Source organism: Falco peregrinus, chromosome 5 (assembly GCF_023634155.1).
Source record: "Falco peregrinus isolate bFalPer1 chromosome 5, bFalPer1.pri, whole genome shotgun sequence".
Taxonomy (NCBI): domain Eukaryota; kingdom Metazoa; phylum Chordata; class Aves; order Falconiformes; family Falconidae; genus Falco; species Falco peregrinus.
In genome coordinates this window covers 102,967,772-102,983,807 of record NC_073725.1, presented here as the reverse complement: position 1 = coordinate 102,983,807, position 16,036 = coordinate 102,967,772, and the positions used below count along the sequence as shown (strand labels likewise).

At 44.5% G+C, this 16,036-nt stretch overlaps 1 long non-coding RNA gene across 1 annotated transcript; it reads left to right on the top strand.

Moving 5' to 3' along the window:
- Positions 1-5,816: 5,816 nt before the first annotated feature.
- Positions 5,817-11,307, top strand: LOC129784436 (uncharacterized). Its single transcript, XR_008747174.1, has 3 exons — positions 5,817-5,973; positions 7,064-7,177; positions 11,040-11,307. It is a non-coding gene; the product is annotated as an uncharacterized LOC129784436 (long non-coding RNA).
- The last annotated feature ends 4,729 nt before the right edge of the window (positions 11,308-16,036 follow it).

Sequence of the window (16,036 nt, the reverse complement as noted above, 5' to 3'; positions counted from 1 at the left end):
AGGTGGTTCCTTTGCCTCTCAGAAGGACAGGCCACCCAAAGAAAATGTGTTGGTTTTTTTCAGATCTAGGCTAATCAAGATAGTTCTGCTATATTTGTGTATATAGGCAAATGAGATGATAGGTAGGCTCCACCTTATTAAATTCAAATCCAAAGGTCCTTGATGTCCACACAGACCAGATTTGCCTGTAGCCCCATTTCAGACCCATCTGTGATGGGATTTATACTTCTGTCTCATATCCTTTTCCCCGTTGCAACATTCCTCCTTATCTTCCAATATTTTTTTTCTCGGTTGCTATTTGCTTTTACCCTGTGCCTTTGAAACTGAAAACGGTAGTTAACAATTAAGAATAATTATTTTATTGGCATATTATCTCTACAGTGGCACTCACCAGAAGAAAATAATAATGAGTCAGCACTGGTAATGTTAAACAATTTATAGGTTACCTAGTTCAGAAAGACACTAGAGCCCTTCTTTACACTGAAACACCCAGTACTGATCACTGTTATAGCCAGAGCATCTTGCTTGGGTGAACCATTAGTGTATTGTAGCACAGAAATCCCTATAGTGGCTATAAAACATATTTATATATCTATAAACCCAGGATGCTTTGGTCTCCTGAAAGCACTTAGATACTCTGATAAAGAACAACATATAGCAGCTGGATGTATGGCAAAAAGAAAGACGACATGCTCACATTTTGAGATCAGTGTTTATTTTCAGCTGTCTGCGAGGAAAGCCCGTCGGTTCGATGATTATCTGAACGTATGCGGAACATTTGTAAAAAGCTGAGAGAATTCCATTATGTATAAGCTGCTTAAAAAAGTGGCTCACTTAAGGTTATTACATTGCTGCTTTGGGTTATTTTTGTTTAATTCAAACTCTGCAGTGGGTGAGACTCAATTTCAGTTTAAACAATCACTTCAGTGCCTTATCTTTCTCATCATCTTCTGTACCTAGAAAATTTGCAGTGTGGGATTCAGATAAATAAATACATGATTACACACACACTCCCTCATCATTTTCTCCATGACATTCTGTTTTCTGTGAATAAAGAAAATATCTTTCAGGGTGGTTTTTTCCTTCTCCTTTTAAGTGAATGTTTTCCAAGGGGCCTGTCTGTCCAGGACAGATTAAGTCTCTTGCCTTAGAATGAGTCCAAAGCATGATTTTTAGTGTCAGGAGCTCAGTTTTGAATCCACAGAATTTTCTGTTCAGAAATCTATCTAAGAATACACTTACAATGAGGCTTCTCTAACCTGCTCCATCCGAAGAAAGTATTAAAATATTTACCCATTGACCCAAGAAGGTGCTTCACAATGAACACTCTGATTGATGAAATTAGTAAGATAATGTGGATTTTGCCCCACGCTCTTGCCCACAAGAAAATGCATATTTGAAAGCTTTTGAATTAGCTGTGCCTCAGTCTGAGTCCCCAGTGAAACTGCTGAGTGATGTTTCCAGTTATACTTGTCAGGTTCCTTTGGAACTTTGAGCATCCAAAGGAAATACTGCAGCAACATCCTCTTCACAAAAGACCTTCCCACCAGAGAAAACAGCCAACCCCTTTCACCTAAAAGGACTCCCAACCACCTAACACCAAACCAACAGTAATCAAAGGAGTGAACAAAGTAAAAAGCTTTCAGAATGAATACTCTTTTAAAAGTACTGACAATAGAGAATTAAAATACATGAAAAAAACCCGGTTTTCCCCTCATGGGGAACCTTCATGGAGGAAGCTCTGCTGGGAGTATGTTTCTTTCACCATTCTATTTTCATATTCATATTCTTAAGATTTCCTAAGTCCATGTAAGAAGAAAGGGACATTTTCTGTAGATCTTTTTCAAACAGCAGCTCTCCTATCAGTCCTGTGAACTCTAACTTTTCCACCTAGGGCAAAGCGTGTCCCTGGTGATTAAAATTCAGCCCAAGGCCTAGATTCAGGTCCTTTGCAATGTCATGGCAAAATTTCCAGCCACTGCAGCATGCATCTTTCCTTTTTTCATGATACCTCTTTCCATTTGGTAGTGGCAAATGGCTGGGGTCTGTGAAACAGCACAGAATTGTTCTCAGGGGTGTTCTTCATTCCCCAGATTAAAGGGGAAGTGCGAAATTTTAATAACGCTTCCCTCTGCATCCCTCCTCACAGAGCGGTGGATTGGGGTAAATTGTAAATGCACTTTAATTCTGCTTGCCACAGGTCTAGTAGCTCATTACGCCCTCTGTTTTTTCTCCTGAGACGCTATAGAAATACAACAGTGTAACTAACACTTCTCCTCATTTAGAACCGCAGGTGGTGTGAGTACGTGTGATTTCATTGTCTTTACTTGGTAATTACAGGTCTGTTCTTATTCCCACCGTCTCAGTGGGGTGCTTGCATAGTACACGTGGTTAAGTCCTTTCAGGTGCTTGCAAGGTGGATTAACATGGAATATCGTATCGCTGCAGAACGGCACCCACTCTGGTGTGCCTGTGACCGCTGGAAGGGATGCTGGCACACAGGCCGGTCTATGCTTGTATTGACACAACCACAGCGGGAAGGCTGGCTCAGCCAAAAGTCATCCCAGGAGGGTGAGGATGGCTGGGATTTGGGGTCCACCTTGCAGAGCATGTGTCCATACCCATGAACACAGTGCCTCTGCAGAGGGAGCAAACTGCACTGAGCCCCAGCCTCTGCTGCCCCCCCAGCATGCACACATCAGTTCATCACAGTAACCTTCAAACGCGCTGCATCTTGGTTCCTTTCCCCAGCTGAAGACGTCTGAGAATGTGATATGTGATGAACTATGGGGCAATGGCAGCAAGATTGACGCAGCCTGTGATTTAATGCACGTGGCAGGTCCATATAAAAATGTAAATATTATTATCCCTTGATTTCAGCTTCTAATTCCTCCAGACGTTTGGGGTTGATAAGCCAGGCTCCCTTCAGGTTCTGCCACCTTTCATCAGTGCATATTATGTTTATCAGATGGAAATCAATGTGTAGTAGGAAGGCACATTGCATATACATCCAGTGAATGAGCCTGTGTGTTAACAGTATGTTAATACACCACATTCATGTCATACTTTGAAAAACACGGTAGCAGAAGCCAGTGTTGCTGACAGAGCAGATCCTCTCCGAACTTCTCTTTGAACTCCCTTTTTCCCTTTGAATTGGGATATTTGCATGAAGGCTGGAAGCCCTGTATTTCTCGTGTTAAAGCACTGGTGATCTTTGCCTTTCCTCCATTGGAATAGGCTTGTGAGTTCAAGGACTGAATTCAGCAGAGTTCATAAGCATATGCTTAAACTGATAGGATTAAATCTCGGGTAAGGCAATGAAGCTTAGAGCATGTGTTTATCCTTAAGCACAGGCTTAGATGCTGTGCTGAGTAAGGACTGCAGTACATCTGAAGCAACCCAGAGCCCTTCTTTCCTGGAGTCCTTCTACTCTACTGCTGCCTCTTGGTTAAACAAAGACAAAGGTTGCCTGTGCAGCACACACAAGAACGTCGGGCTGCAAGAGGCATAGAGTCTCTGATGTCTCCAAAGCACTTCCATAGGTGCACAAAGCTATTCTGAGGCATCTGGAAATGATAATGACTTTGTCTTCAATTCTTGTATGGAAAAAGAGAGAAAACCCAGCGCTGTACAGGCTAAAATAGAATCCCCAAAAGGATATGTTTCCAAGAAGATGCTTACAGGAAAGGCTGAACGTATGGGGTGCTAAGGGGCTATCACCTTTGTATTAGTACATTAAATGTGGCAGACAGTCAGAAGTAAGAAGCCAAGGTGCAGATACCTCTGTTCATTTGAAGCACTTGAGATCTGAACTCCTCCACATGCTTTGGACATCACCGATCCCATACACAATTAAATGGTCAGAAGCCACATACGAAAGAAATAACAGCTATGGTTTTACCTGCTATTCCTTAAATGCCTAAAAAGCAATAAAAACCAGAGATGATTTATGGAAAATTGTGATATTATTTTGTCATGGTGGAAGTTTGTTTGTCTTTAGTAACAGCTTACTCTTTTGTCTCTATAAATCCAATGGCCTCAATGATCTCTGGCATCAGTCTGTATTAGCTCAGCAGTAGCTTCAATGGGGATCTCAAAAGCTTGCTGTTTCCAAAAAATAGCTTAAAAACCAGTGACGATTGTCCTGCCTCTTTCCATCTGAAAGATAACTAGCTAGAAAGATGCCTGGATGACAATCTTACCACAACAGATCTCCAAGAGATCACGGACCATGAGACTGAACTCTCCTTCTCCTGCTGGACCTCTTGGCCCATGGCAGGGCCCATGCATGATGCTCAGAGAGATGCAGTCAGCCAGAGCACGCTGCAGTGCTCACCAGTCCCTCCCCCTGTCTAAAGGCAGCTGAACACCTGAAGATGAGTTTGGCCCTGCAGCTGCCTTCGCTTGCAGTGCAAGAGCAAAATGAAGTGACACATTTTTCTCCAAGGGAATGTAGGAAACGCTGTATATAATAGAAATCACTCTCCATACTCCTCTCTCCATCAATAAATAGGTCCAGTATGTCCCAGCCCACCTCATAGTCCCCTTCTGATTTTTCATCTTTCTTCTATATTTTCTATATTTTTGCTGTATATGTGCTTATAAATATTGCTATTTAAGAAGGGAACACTCAAAGGATATTCACCTGAGGTCTGAAATATTTTTTTTGTATTATGAGTCTTGGAGAAGGATGCACAAGGCATCAGCAGAATGTTGCACCATGGATTATAGATTGCCGCTCAGCAGTTGGTGGGTTGGCTATTTCTTTTAATTGCTGATACTGTATTTTCAGACCGTGCTGATCTTATGACAAATTTTTTTGCCTACTTTTCTGCAATTAAGCAATTTGGCTGACAGTTTTAAAAGTTGTTTCATAAAATAAATACTCCATTGTACAGATACACATAAGCCTGTACATGTATCGATAGGCATACACACACACATGCAGGCAGGCACACAGACATGCAGGTACATCTTACAGTGGTTCTGACAAGGGAGATTTTCTTCCATGTAATTTTCAAGCTTTTCTTGTACTAACTGAATACCCCAGTATTTTGCTTTTGCAGACAGCTCTTGTTTGTGAAGAGGTATTTTCCAATATTTTCTTTTAGCTGAAAAGCCCAAATATCCAGTGAAAAGCTGTTTCAGTGAAAACTTTAAGTGTGTGTACATGTGTGTGCACCATTTTCAACCTCAATGTGCAAGTCTCAGTTTCAGCTGCTGAACTCTGAATAAACTGGGCTCACCTCCAAGAGTTACGGCTTTAAGGAGTATAGGTAATTGCACCATTAGCTTTTGATTTGTTTAATTTTTTTCCTTCAGCCTGTTCTGTTAGTTTATCATACATGTGGTCTAATTAAAGCTTCCTGCAGGACATTTCATCCAGAATAAATAATGACATTGCTCAGAAGGGCTCTAGTTACATTTTTTTTTTCTTCCAACTGTGCTGAAAGGGAGGTTGCTGTCTAAAAAAACTGTGCCTGGGTGGAAGAGACAGTTTTATAATTGCATTTCCCGTCTTCTTTGTATTCTTTTGTGTTATATGCTTGTACAAGGAGAAACTGGACAGGCCTGTTGGATAGCAGCCAGGCAGAATTGTCAGAAACAGAGAAAGAGAGAGCAGACTGAAAATGAAATAGGAAGGGGGGAGAGAAATAAAAAATATCTGGAGGATCTCTCCGAACAATGACTTAAGAAAGTGAAAGTGGAGGAGAAAATAGCAATTTCGTTTTGTGTCAGTTTCTGAGGTCTGAAAATTGTCTTCTGCTTTCTGTTTTGGTTTTCTTTTTTCCCAGCTGGGACAGAGAAAACTCAAAGTATGGGGCACAGAGGTTTCAGAAATGCACACAGGACAAAACACTTGGTTTCTGACTAAAGCCCAAGCGCTGAGAAACCAGGGTGCACGGTGAAGAAAGATGGCTGGGGCTTGGAAGTTGAAGCTCTAGTAGTCTGAAGGTCATACTCCTATTCTGGGTGAGAGCAGCATTTCTTGGTTTGGGATTTCTGTAAATTAATTCATTCATTAATTAATCAGTAAATACATATTCTATATCGCTGTGAGCCAGGCAGAGACAGGATCAGCATACCCAAATCTAGGGACAATACCTTGACCTTCATGCTGCTGAGTGTGAAGGGCTTTTCTAATTTTCTGTCTTCTTCTCATCTTTTCTAAGTCTCTGCAGGTTTCAATTTCCCAAGCTGATGTACTAGAAAGCTGATAGCAAGCAGGTTAACCCTGCTTTGAGCATGGGTGGGACTAGGTGACCTCCAGAGATCCTATCCAACCTGATTTTTTCTGTGATTCTGTTAACATCAGTCACGAAAACATCCATCTACGAGCACTAGCTAGCAGTACTCTTTGTTCCAGAAAGCCCACAAGTCATGGTCAGGCAGCCTTCGAAACTGGTAAACAAAGAAAAGAAAGAATAAAAGGGAGGCGAAGTAATCCCTTCGAGCCTTGGGATGTGATTATTTGTGCAGGGGCAGATTGAGAACAACTGAAATGAAAGGAGAAAAGTAAATGCGGGTCCGTGAGAAGCTGAATGGTGAGCACGTCTCTTCCACGCTTTCCTTGAAGGCACAGCATGTAGATGTACTTTATTCATAATGACAATATGATGTGATTCATAGCAATTGCTTCTTCCCAGTAAATTATTCTAGATGTGTTGTTGCGCACGTTGCAATGGCACAAATGAATGATGTTAAAATACTGAGCAGACAAAATGATAACACCTGTTACGGAGCCACTTAGAAACCAGAGTGCACGGAGGCATTTGTACCTGTCTCTATCACACATTGTGAGTTACACATCTTAGGATGGTTTATGAAGGAGAAGGCAATTTCTGTTATTCTGTATTAAAACATTTCTCAGGGTTCCCTTAATTTACAGACATCCTCTCTCTGTTTACTTGACATCAGCTCCTGCTCTCTGGCAGGCAGTGAAGGAGAGAATTCACAGCTGGCTCAGCGCTCACATTTCCTACCCAGGTCAGGTCTGGGGGGAGCAGAGTAACAGCATCTCCACATGTACATGTACTGATGTATTTTCAATCCTGCCCCACAGCAGCACACAATTACCCAGACGGAAGAGAAGCAGGAGCTGTACCCCTTTCCAAGGCACAGTGGGGCAGCTGAGGCTACGAACTGACACGAGCGGTAATGGCATCACCTCCTCAGGGTAATGATGTCCTGAATCTCCAGTGCTTTGCACAGATGCTCAACACCTGTATGGGAGTCAGGCAGGTCAATGCCCTGGTGGGCCTCTAAAAACCTAATTCACTGCTTCCTCATGCCAGTGGAAGAGTGGCGATGGCCATGGCCATCCCAGGCTAGAGCTCTGTGCCTTCCACAGGCTCTCACCGACAGTCTCAAAGGACTGATGTCATTCAAGGCAGAGCAGCCAAAACTTAGGCCATGATGGTAGGTGGCTTTCTTTGAGGGAATAGCAGACAGCACTGGCTCCCAGCCCTCGGCTCCCAGGTACACAATCGTCCAGTGAACGCAGTGCTGGTGGGAGCTCCGCTCTTGCCGTGCCGTTTTCACAGTGGTAGGTAGACCACAGTGCTGTCAACATGGAGAGACACAGGAGGGTTACCCCCTTACACTGCCCTGAGAACATCTACCTTCAATGGCAAAGCCAAGAGCACAGTCAGGTTTTGGGGTTGGTTTTTTTTGCAGGGGAGTGGGAGATGGAACAGCTTTTCTCTGATTTCTAAGGAAACTGATTTAATTGCCTGGCCAGACATCACCTGTCAGCTGCCTCCCACGGAAATGGAGCCCTAGCCCTAATAGCTTTACTGGGGTTTCTGGGCCAGTTTCTAGCCTTGCAAGTGAGGCACTAAGTTAAATTTCTTTTCGTTTTCCTCTCCTCCTTGTTCTTTTTCCTTGATGCAGCTTTTTCCTTGATGCAGCTACCTGCATTCTCTCCTAATGCTCACAAGTGCCTCTTCCATCCAGAGGCAGCTGGAGAACTTGCTCCTCTAAGCACCAGACAATTAACAATGAGACAAACTCTCCTGTTTGCTTGCTTTTTCACTCATTCGTCCCCTTTCACGCTGTCTAGTGCAGCAAGAAAGCGTGTAGCAAGGTCTTGACCAAACACTTTGAACTGCAATCATCTTGGGATACCCAAGGAAGCTAATTACCAGCTTTGTTTCTCTCTCCCCTACCCCTTCTTCCCTCCGATGACAAGGGGATGAAGTGGATACTCAGCATATCTTCTTGTAGACAGAAAGGCCCATATTTCCCTCTCTCTTTCCCCGCTAAGGAGTCTCCTGTGAGATATACCCAGTGCCCTCTGCTAACAGTTCTGACATCTCTCCCCTTAACTAGCCTAGTCCCTCTGGGAAGTGCTGGGGAAGTAATTGGGCTCCCACCAAACTTTGAAGATCAGGTTGTTTCAGGAAGGTTTGTCAGCATGGAGACAGATGCCAGGGCCTCCAGGTAAGATGCCTGGCTTTGCCAAGGAAAAAGACAAGCTAAGAAGCTTTTAAAAGCCCAGTATTGCTGTGCTCTGCCCCCCTGCACTGTCCGCTCACCCTGTCTGCTAGCTGCAGCATTGGTATGATGGAGCCATGCCACAAGCATGTAGGACAGACCAGTAAGGGCAAGGAAAATGCATATACCATCCTGGAAGACCACCACGGCCTCTTTTATTGTGGTAATTTCTGCTTTAAGACACAGACATCACTGTTTATCATCGAACCTGGCCCTCTTTCCCGATTACCAGCGTGCAGTAAGAGGTTCCTCATTTTTATGGAAGGTGAAGGGTAATTAATTCCATAACAAAGCAGGCATTAGCTGTGACAACTGCTGCCTGAGGGATTCCCATCCTGTTTAGCAACATCCATCTCTGGTTTGATAGCTGTGGAGCAGGTGGCCAAGGCAGAATGCAGAAATGCCCAGGTAACAGCTCAAGGAGGTCCCCAGAGAAGGCAGGCAGCTGGAGGGGCAGGCAACGAGCCCTTCTCCATGCACTCCTGAGGGGCTGAGCAAGGGCTGCTTCCACCCCAGCCCTCGAGAGGGGTTTTTGCCCCAGGAGGAAAGCAATAAGGAGGGGATCTGAAGAGCAATGCTAAAGGAGGCTGTGGAAGATGGAGAGGGAAAAGGCAGGAGAAAACAGGCTTTCACTGAGAGCTGAGAAGATCCAGTCTGGCCAGTACAAGGGCAGTGAACAGCCCTGAAGCTTTCTTATGGCTCTTTCTGCATCTCTTCCTAAATACAGCTCCCTCCCATCCATGTGTGCACAGGACGCTGCCTATGGTTGCGACAGCTTGTGTGGGGTTAGTGTTCACATTACAGAGACCAGAAAGTCCTAGTACAGCTCCTCCAACTTCACCTCTGAACCAGACTCACTGTGTCCTAGGTCCTGCAGCCCTCAGAAAGCTTTGGCTGTTTCCAAAGGTGTAGCAAGCCTGCTTTGTGACCTGAAACATGATGTCTTGAAGCTTCATTGTAGACTCTTCCTACAAAGCTGGATAAGAGGACAGGTCCAGATCTGTAGCCCCAGAAAACTAAGACCCTGTTTGCAGACATAATCTGCCTCTTATTTTTACCTGCAGATCACTGTACAGCAGTGAAAAGCCTAGTTAAACCAATCCCTGGACATGTTTAAAGCTTTGTGCAAATATTAGCTAATCAATCCTCAAAAATCCCTCTCTGTACTAAGCAAGTAAATGTTGCTGGGCCTGATTCAGTCTTGTAGTGCAACACAGCCTCACCAGTCCCAGGTGGGAGCAGGTCAAACAGGAGCAAGCACACAATTGCACCAGCTCAGAGGAGACAGGCTTTCCAGCATCCATCTCAGCACTTCCACTGCCTAAAATAACTGTTGGCAGAGTGTTGCTTTAGACTCCAGTGCCTAAGACTATTTTGCCCCAGGCACTCTAGTTTCCCTGTAATCCAGCATACAGTCTCTGCCTCCTCCAGCCCTGTTCAAGACCTGATCCTTTCCTCTCGTAATCTTGCCACAGCCACCACTTGACCTTACAAACTGGTTTCTTGGACTCCAGCTATCTCCCTTACGTCTCTGTTTTTTGACTGTGCCTTGCCCTTTGGGTTGACGCATCTCTGGCTTTCCTTGGTTTCTACCCAAGGGAGCTGATTCCTGTCTTAGTTTCCTTCACTCCACTCCTTGGGTCTCTAAATTGCTCCAGCCAGGTCAAGCCCATTTTTGCAAGGCATTTCCCAGCAGGGTCCTTTAGCATCTCAGCTCTGCAGTGAAGCTGAATGTTTGGACAGGGTCCTGGGACCCAAGTGGTCCCTTTCCTGGCAGTACCTGTTCGCAGTGGTGGAGCCCTGAGCTCAGCTGGGGGGGAATGCACTTACAGCCCCCCTCCTCATACTGCATTCACTGCTCTGAAAACATGAGACCCATTTTCCGAGAAAGCTCCCACCCCTTTTGTTTAACTATATGCACTGAAGAGTCACATACCCCTAAGTCAGCATCCTGGGTTTGCTCCTGCCTCCCTGCCCAGGGTAGGTCTGCTTTTGCTTTAGGATCCTGCTTTTACCATCATCTTCTGTTCCTCCCTGTGGCTGTTACCCTCCATATGGCTGTAATCCCACCGTCTTAACAATGCTGGAGGGAACCTTGTGCATTATCAAGTGCGCATTTGCAACCTCTTCAGTCCTGGTAGGCTGGGCTGTCTGTACAGTGAGGAGGGCTGAGGGAGATTTCACTACCAGGCTTACGTAAACAGCACAGCCCTTGACTTTTACATGCTTTCTCAACAGCAGTGTGCTTTATACACAGATTTCTTTTGGACTCTACATTACAAATGCTTTATTGATGCCAGCTGTATCAACAGCTGGGTTCCTCATCTGCAGTGGTTTTGTATAGCCTGAAGTCTTTAGGTTTGCCTTCATGGACCAGAGATCATTAGCAGTGAGAATCCTTCAAATGTTGACTTGGCTAATTTGTCTGTCAATGGGGTCTGTGTTGCAATTTAATACGAAGCTGAGAATGTGAAATTGAGTGACTGTTGCATTATCCCATAGGGATGGCCTTGGTGCTAACTGAGAGGATTTTTGCTTTTCAGAACAACTGAAGGTCAACAGGCCACCAGGCTCAGGATGAAGATAGGACTGTACCCCATCCTCTTCTGAGAGTCCATCTGCATTGCAAGTTTAGAAAAACCACTTTTTGGTTGACTGCTCCTTGTTATGTGTAGGCTGGGCTGTGGGAAACTGTCAGGCTTTGAAGAAAACTCATGGTTTTCTAGTGTCTGAGAACCAGACACTCCCTTCTCTACAGAAAATGAAGGTGGCCATAAGCACTGGCCAAGAAAAATTTGCATCAGTGGGTGTTGCTGCTTTGGTTCAGCATTTTATCTCATTTACTCAGCCTCCAGCAGAGCTGGGCAGATACTGCAAAAAGAACAGGAAAACAAATCTCCCCTCCAGCATCTGCTCATATGCAGAAGTAAATTCATTTTATGCTTCTCTGTTGTTGAAAGCTCAGACTGAAAGAACAGTGGTGCTGCTGGCTTGGCCATCTGTCTGGGGCTGGGATCTGAGGGCGCTCCCCAGTCTTGCCACAGGTTTCTTGCTTTGCCTCAAATTAGACAAATAAACTATTTATGTCTCAGCTTTTAAGCTGTAAAATGGGGCTGCTGCTTCTCTGTTCTCCCAGGGATACCTTCTCCCAGCCAGCAGAGGAGCTGGTTACTGAGGCCATCTGGGACTTCAAAGAAAAATGCTGTTAGATGTGCCCAGCCATCCTGGCATGAAGAGAGGTACCCACAGCAAAGGACACCTCCCCCAGTATCTGTTGAGACAAGTTCTAGGACATGGCTCTGTTGTCTGCAAAACTGCTTCTCCATGCCATCCTGCATTAGACACACTGCAACTAAAGCAATCAAGATGTCCAGCAAAAGCATGGCAACTCATTTACTGTCCTGGATACTCACAAGTTAAAACAACAAGACTCACATCTTGGTGTTCACTTTAAGCCTTCTTGAACCAAAACTAACTTTTCTGGTCTTTCTTTATTTTTTGCTTCTCCTGATATTGTATGTGTTTATTATCAAAATAAATAAGTGCATGAGATACAGAAAAGAAGTAATGGGAAAAGGTTTGTTGCAGGGAGTTCCCCCTTGAAGCCTCCATCTCCTCCTACGGAGCCTAGATAAAAGCCTCTTGAGGAAGATAACAGAATAATAAGCCAGGCTACTAAAGTGGGGAACAATCAGGAATCAAGTAAGATGGAAAGTCTTAAAAATAGTAATAATAAAAACAAGAATGAAAGCGATATTTCAACAGCACTGGTGCTGAACAGATCACAGTTTTTAAGCCAAAAGTGTGGTTTGCAGATGATAATAAAAATAATTAACGTCAAGACTCTTCCTTATTCTTCCACCCTTTGCTCCCACCTACAGAATCTCACAGGATCCTGTGACACAAAAGCAAATTTTATCATGTTGGTTTTATCTTGCGCAGTTTAATACAGCAGTTTTAAGGCTTGGGCTGTGGACTTCATGAAAGCGTGGTTAGTTTGGCTGAGGACTAGGCTCTACAGGGATCCTCCTTTCCTTTACTGTCGTCACAACGACTTGCTGGAAAAAAAAATTGTCTATATTTTGAAATATGACCCTTCAGCTTATGCAACACAGCACAGTAATTCCCAGGTCAGGTCTCTACCTGTTGTTCTCTAATACTAGTGGATAGAATGATTTTGGCCTCGCTTTGCTCCTGACTAGAGGAAGAGAAGTGTGTTTTTTACAAGGAATACTCATTTCAAACAGATCAGCCTTTTTAATCCTCCCCTTTGTGCCTGCCATAAGACCCATCCACCTGGGCCAGATTCAGAAACACATTTCACATCCTCACAGGGACAGTGGTTCTTTTCCCCAGCTGCTATCAGCATCCCTCTCGTGGGGTACCAGGGTTCTTGCACGAAGCCAGGATCAGTCACGCCAGATGTGAAGGGCCAAGGCTCTCAAACACAGTGCAGGAGTGGGATTTTGAGGGAAATGCTTTGAAGAAGGACTATCTGAAGTAGCATAGCCCCCTGCTTCTCTGGTGCTGGAGTGTGTACCTGAAGCAGGAAGGTCAAAGACTAACTTTTTGGATGAATCATTGCTAGGGCTTAAAACCTGTGCATCCAGGGGACTGGCAATTGCTGGCATGGCTGGATTGGATTATTGCTATGCTTTGGCCCAAGAAGTCCGCCAATGATCTGGCTCTTGGAAACTGTTTCTTTTGGAGATTTTGACAATGGAGACAGTTGTTTCTTTGACAAGTGATTTTAGTTCTTTACCAAGTATGCTGGAAATCACAGTTCCCAGAACGTGGTCAGCATTGAGCAGTTTCCCTGCTTACAGCCCCCAAAACTGCCTTTTCCAGAAAGTCCAATGGCCTAAAGAGCATCTTCACCTGCTATTTCACACCCCACATGGTATCCACTCATATTTTGGTTCTCCCCACCATGCCCCGCTGCCAAGTCTCTCACCAAGGCTTTGCAAACTCAATCAGTCTCCTAAGAAATGTCTCAGTAGAGCTGTGACTTGTACCAGGCCATACCCTACGCAGTGCCTTCTACTGTTTCAGGTCTCTTGCTCCTCCTGATTATTCAGGGCTCTGCTAGAATTTTAAGCAAGATCCCTGATGACACATCTACCGGCATCCACCTTTCAATATGACATATAATGACTCAGCTAAGTGTTGAAACACAGAGCCAACATGTTTTGTTTTTTTTTTTAAATAAATTATGAATAGGTTGGTTTTCTTTAAATATCTGATCTGCTTTAGTCATTAACCTTAGTGCATCGCTGCACTAGCAACTGCCAGTACTGACTGACGTGTGAGCATGCCATCTATATCTTGCATGTAGCATTTGGGGTCTGGGGGAATCTCTTCTCTGCCTGGGAAGAAAATACCTTGTTATAAAGGCCAGGCTCTGAGTGGGATGGGGAGGGAAGGGAGAAGGGTGCAAGGGGGAGTTATCCGCTCCCTTCCTCCTGACTTAATTCAGCAGAGCATATCCAGGGAGTGGGGCTTGGATTTCACAGCTCAGTGGCAAATGCTGTGTAAATCTGGCAGTGTTTTTGCTTCTGATGCACTCAGGTGGAGCTAGCAAAATGTGCTGCTGTTTGGGGGTGATGGTTTTTAAATTCCTCTCCCTCAAGCACTCCCCAGGCCCCCTTTTCCATAACTGAGGTCATTTCTGCAGGACCCTCAGCTCCATGTGACTGAGGCAATGTACCTAAGGGGGTGGCTCATCCTCTCGGCTGTCTTAGTGGGTTAAATGTGATGAGACATGGAGGGACAGGAGATCCCAGATGCTATGTGACTCAGGCTTGGGGCTATTTACCTATGCAGAGTTTTCAGGGCTCACTTTCACTGTAAAAACTTTAAAAAAAAATCACGGTTAAATATGAAAGTGCATAGATTTTCTCGCTCAGCTGAGCTCCTGATCAGCATAGGCCTGCCAGTTCCTTGCTACAGAAAAATACCCAACCGGCTTGGCCTTGTTTACACCATCACCAGTAATTTGGTACAGCCAGAGGAGAGCTGTGTTACCCTCAAAACAAATTTTTTGGCATGACCCGTAGAAGCTTTTGCTTGGTATTTTGCCTTTAAAACAGAGAGAGGATTAAAAAAAAAGTACTTTTCCCTGGGGTGCCATCAGATGCTAATAAAATCTTTAATTAATTCAGATTCGGATGGGCTCACATTTCTCTCGCTAGCTCACAACTTCAATCAAGTTTTTTTTTTTCTTTTTGTGATGCTGCTTTCATGCCACTTTTCACTGCATTTCTGATTTATTTGGAGTTGTGCTATATGGGCATATTGGCAGGAAAGGCTGGGATAAAAGAAGACTAGCATGAGAGAAATCATTAACACAGGATGTATTTTCTGGTGTTTTTTTTTCTTTTTCAGAAGAAAACCCAAAAAGTCCTATTGCTGTTATGAATCCCCCAGGAACTTTTTAAATTACAGACAATTTGCTTGATTGGACTGCACTGGTCTTAAGCATTAAAGAGAGACAAATCACTCTTAACAAACATTAAATCAAATAAGATAGACAGAAATCTTGATAATGTGAAATGAATTCTGTAAAATTAAGACATCTGCTCAATGCTCACACCATAATAAAGCAATAATCTCCCTGAAATGGGGCCTGTCTCATTATCAGTTTGATGACTGGTGTGAATGATTTTATCTAATAGTGGTTAACTGAAAAGAAATAGGTGATACATTTTTTTCTCTCACCCCCCCCCAAAAAAGGGCCCTGTCTGCCTAGCTGTCGGTCCTTCCCGGGTCAATCTCCCCATTCACTTGCCTGTAAGGGGTATAGAAATTGTTGCAGGATGGTCAGAGAAAAGCATTTCAGATGCCTTCCTCCAAAGGCAGCCAAAAGACTTTCCCCTGGAGCTTCAGAGCTGCTAGTCTAAAAATGGAGGCAGGGAGGAGATGTCTTCCAGCAGGGAGAGGCTGTGCCACTGAATACCTCCTCCCAGTGCTCCCAGCCCCAGCTCTGCTTGCCAGGGGCTCCCTGGGAGCTGGTGAGTAAAGCAGGCTGCTGGCCAGGATGGATGCGAAGCGCGAGGTGAAGGAGGGCACTTAGGAAGGGCTGATTTCATTTACAGACTTTCATTTCCCTTCCTACCTCAGCATCTTGCTGGAATGATCTCAGACAATAACCTGACCTGGAGTCTCTGCTCCTACTCTGTGCTCTTAAATGGTTGATCAATAAGCCCAGGAAGGAAGAAACAACCATGTGCTTGAATTTCCTTAAAATATACATGTAGGCTTTGTACAGCAGCTAGGGATTGAATTCAGTGCTCAGAAGACTGAGGAGCATTTACAAGTGCTTCGCTCCCATGACACTTGCCTGCTCCTGCTCCCTGCTCCTGAGCTGTCCCTGCAGGAACCTACCCGTGATGCTGCACTTCTGCAAGGGGTTGTAGTCTTTCTCTCTTTTCTTCTTCCAGGCTCTTGGCACAACTTCTATATGGAAAAGAGAGATTTAACTGGATGAGAAATGCTGTTTTCCCCTGACGCTTTAGGGATCATGCCTCTGAATGCACCTTCA